This window comes from Arachis ipaensis, chromosome B03, assembly GCF_000816755.2.
Source record: "Arachis ipaensis cultivar K30076 chromosome B03, Araip1.1, whole genome shotgun sequence".
NCBI lineage: Eukaryota > Viridiplantae > Streptophyta > Magnoliopsida > Fabales > Fabaceae > Arachis > Arachis ipaensis.
The window spans coordinates 20,681,576-20,686,543 of NC_029787.2; positions in this window are offsets into that span (position 1 = coordinate 20,681,576).

Genomic DNA, 4,968 nt, shown 5'->3' on the forward strand with positions numbered 1-4,968 from the left:
AATCATTAATCTACCAAATCCAAATTTATTAACTAATGACTTTTTTGGATTTTACGACTAATGAGTAATGATTGAGGGCAAAGTCTTTGGTATGGATGAGAAAAAACATCCATACTTATGGATAAAAGGTGTCCATATCCATTATTCAACGCGTGTCATATTAGATGTCTTGGGAGTTGAGCATGTACAGCCACCATGCTGAAATTGTCAGGGTTGAAAAGTACTTTTTAAAATTGATCTTGTCATGTTGGATGGATTAATGTGGCTTAATTAGTTATTAACGAAACAATTTAGTTAAATATTATTGTGGAGTTGGGTTTGTTGGACCAATTAATTTTACGTGCTGTCTTGGGTCATGCATGATGGACTTTAAATAAAGTGTATATTTTTTTAGCAACCCAAGATCTAAAACCAATGAAATGGAGGTTCACTAATAAAGGAAATATTTTTTGATAAAAAAAAGAAAGAAATTTTTTAATTTCATTAATAGGGAAGGGAATGATTCTGGAGAATCCTAAACCTTCATTTATGTGATTATGTGATTAAGTTAACATTAGATGTCTTAGGAGTTGAGCATGTACAGCCACCATGCTAAAATTGTCAGGGTTGAAAAGTACTTTTCAAAATTGATCTTGTCATGTCGGATGGATTAATGTGGCTTAATTAGTTGTTAACGAAACAATTTAGTCAAACATTATTGTAGAGTTGGGTTTGTTGGACCAATTAATTTTACGTGTTGTCTTGGGTCGTGCATAATGAACTTTAAACAAAGTGTACTTTTTTTTTAGCAACCCAAGATCTAAAACCAATGAAATGGAGGTTCACTAATAAAAGAAATATTTTTTGATAAAAAAAGAAAGAAATTTTTTACTTTCATTAATAGGGAAGGGAATGATTCTGGAGAATCTTAGACCATCATTTATGTGATTATGTGATTAAGTTAACATTGGATGTCTTGGGAGTTGAGCATGTACAGCCACCATGCTGAAATTGTCAGGGTTGAAAAGTACTTTTCAAAATTGATCTTGTCATGTCGGATGGATTAATGTGGCTTAATTAGTTGTTAACGAAACAATTTAGTTAAACATTATTGTGGAGTTGGGTTTGTTGGACCAATTAATTTTACGTGCTGTCTTGGGTCGTGCATGATGGACTTTAAACAAAGTGTACTTTTTTTTTAGCAACCCAAGATCTAAAACCAACGAAATGGAGGTTCACTAATAAAGGAAATATTTTTTGATAAAAAAAAGAAAAAAAATTTTTACTTTCATTAATAGGGAAGGGAATGATTCTGAAGTATCCTAGACCTTCATTTATGTGATTATGTGATTAAGTTAATATTAGATGTCTTGGAAGTTGAGCATGTACAGCCACCATACTGAAATTGTCAGGGTTGAAAAGTACTTTTCAAAATTGATCTTGTCATGTCGGATGGATTAATGTGGCTTAATTAGTTGTTAACGAAACAATTTAGTTAAACATTATTGTGGAGTTGGGTTTGTTGGACCAATTAATTTTACGTGCTATCTTGGGTCGTGCATGATGGACTTTAAACAAAGTGTACTCTTTTTTTAGCAATCCAAGATCTAAAACCAATGAAATGGAGGTTCACTAATAAAGGAAATATTTTTTGATAAAAAAAAAGAAAGAATTTTTTTACTTTCATTAATAAGGAAGGGAATGATTCTGGAGAATCCTAGACCTTCATTTATGTGATTATGTGATTAAGTTAACATTAGATGTATTGGGAGTTGAGCATGTACAGCCACCATGCTGAAATTGTCAGGGTTGAAAAGTACTTTTCAAAATTGATCTTGTCATGTCGGATGGATTAATGTGGCTTAATTAGTTGTTAACGAAACAATTTAGTTAAACATTATTGTGGAGTTGGGTTTGTTGGACCAATTAATTTTACGTGCTGTCTTGGGTCGTGCATGATGGACTTTAAACAAAGTGTACTTTTTTTTAGCAACCCAAGATCTAAAACCAATGAAACGGAGGTTCACTAATAAAGGAAATATTTTTTGATAAAAAAAAGAAAGAATTTTTTTACTTTTATTAATAGGGAAGGGAATGATTCTGGAGAATCCTAGACCTTCATTTATGTGATTATGTGATTAAGTTAACAACCTTCAACAGAAAAAGCCGTGGATTGATCTATGGAAGTTGAACTTGCCTCACAAAATTAAGCTATTTATCTGGAAAGCTCTCCATGGCCGGCTCCCGGTGCTTGCTCAGATTCATCACCGCATCCCATCTATATCACCAATATGCCCCTGCTGTCATGAAGCAACCGAAACAGTCACTCATTGTTTGATCGATTGCTCTAGAATTAAAGATGTATGGTCTCATAGTTATCTTCGTGACTGTCTTCCCCCTCAGAGTCCTAACGACTTTTGGACATGGTGGATTGCATCAACAGAGATGCTTAATCCGTTAAAGAATGCTGACCGTAATCCTCAATTACTTGCCATCATTTGCTGGAACTGTTGGAAAGCATGCAACCAGTTGATTTTTGAAGGTTCTACTTCAATGCCGTCTGCCATTCTAGCAAGCTCTGTCAAGTTGTTTCGTGAAATCCAAAGAACTCCCAGTTTAGGTCGTCATCTCCATGAGGCAAGCTCTTAGTTGCATTCAATTTGATTTATCATTTTTTTTTCTTTAAGATTTTTTTCGTTTTTTGACCATGCACCGTTGGATGAATACCTTCAGTGTAGTGTTTTTGGAAAATCCCCACTTTTCATTCTGCTGTCCTGCTTTTGGACATCTTTATATTTCATTTTTCAATAATTAATGAAATATAACCTATTATCTTTGGAAAAAAAAAAAGATGTCTTGGGAGTTGAGCATGTACAGCCCACCATGCTAAAATTGTGAGGGTTAAAAAGTACTTTTCAAAATTGATCTTGTCATGTCAGATGGATTAATGTGGCTTAATTAGTTGTTAACGAAACAATTTAGTTTAACATTATTGTGGAGTTGGGTTTGTTGGACCAATTAATTTTACGTGCTGTCTTGGGTCGTGCATGATGGACTTTAAACAAAGTGTACTTTTTTTTTAGCAATCCCAGATCTAAAACCAATGAAATGGAGGTTCACTAAAAAAGGAAATATTTTTTGATAAAAAAAAAAGAAAGAAATTTTTTACTTTTATTAATAGGGAAGGGAATGATGTTGGAGAATCCTAGACCTTCATTTATGTGATTATGTGATTAAGTTAACATTGTAACTCATATCTTTGAAATTTGTTATTTGTTTATTTTAAACTCTTTTAAAGTAATATTATTAAAATGGTTAATTTTTTACAATAATTAAAAATATTATTAAACAGTTAATATTATTAATTAATTGAAATAATTAGGAATTAATATATTTATTAATTTTTTACAATAATATTGTTACGTTGGATAACCAAAGATTAATGGACTAGACTTCGTTGGGTTGACCCAATCGTCTGATGGAGGGAGCCTCTGACCAGGTTTGCGTCTGGGAACCTCCATCCGACTTGTGTGTTGTGAAAGAATGGGGGATGGTACCTGCAAAGACATTCCGATGCTTAAGTCAGCAAGGGTCTAAGTAAGTTTAGAGAGTATTGGAACTCAGAGATACCTGAGGGGTGTCAGTGTATTTGTAGTGGCGAACTAATAACCATCGTTGAAGTAGTTCCACTTTTTAAGGAGGATAACCGTCCCTTTATCTTAGGGAAGTTGAGATATGGCTCCTGGAAGTGGGTTGAGAGATTTTAGGGGCAGTTATTTATTTGAATAAGGATTATCTGCCAGCTAATCTTCACTCCCGACTTCCTTAGAGCAAGTCGTCGTTTGATCCGACTTCTTAAGAGAAGGTTGGTGTCGAGTGAGGGTCAATCTTTGGATTGGGCATTTTATTTAAACCTGGACCTTAGTGTTGGAATAGGGTATGAACAAATATTATTAAAATAATTAACCTGTTGCAATAATTAATATAATAATATTATAACTGTTAATAATCAGTTAATAATATAATAATTTTATAACAATTAATATTTTAATTTTTATAATAATTTGTCAATTATAATAATTAATTAATTTTATTAATCCTTAATTATATAAATAATTAAAATTATCAATTATTATATTATTAAAATATTGTCAATTATAATAATAATCGCATTTAAAAGATACTATCTTTGATACCCCTTTCCCAAAACCCAGCCCCAACCCTAATCCTAAACCCATCCAAAAAACCCGAATCGGGTTCTGTTTTTTTTATCACTTTGTTTTCACTAATAAAAGTGATTATAGTATTATACAATCTTATTAAATTTTAAATTAAATTTTATTTATTTATTTCGTGATGTCATAGTTGTTGACTTGACCATTAATAAAAAAGATTATTTTATAATAAATATGAATTTAATTTTTTTTTTTGGTACTTACTTCGTGACGTTCTTCTCTTGTTTTTACTTCGGTAATCCGTCGTTTTTTTTTTTTTCTTTTGCTTAGTCTTTAACAATTTAATTTAAAGTTTAATAAGATCATCCCAAAAGTCAAAGTGACTGTACCAAGTGAACAAAATTTTTTTTTTCTTGATACAATCACTTTGACTTTTGGGATGGTCTTATTAAACTTTAAATTAAATTTTTAAAAAGTAAGCAAAAAAAGAAAAAAACGACGGATTACCGAAGTAAGAACAAGAAAAGGACGTCACGAAGTAAGTACTAAAAAAATTAAATCCATATTTTTTATAAAATAATCTTTTTTTTAATGGTCAAGTTAATAAATATGACCTCACGAAATAAATAAATAAAATTTAATTTAAAATTTAATAAGATTGTATAATACTATAATCACTTTTATTAATGAAAACAAAGTGATAAAAAAACAGAACCCGATTTGGGTCTTTTGGGATGGGCTTAGGATTAGGGTTGGAGGGATTGGATTTTGGGGAAGGAATAGCAAAGATAGTATCTTTTGAGCGCGATTATTA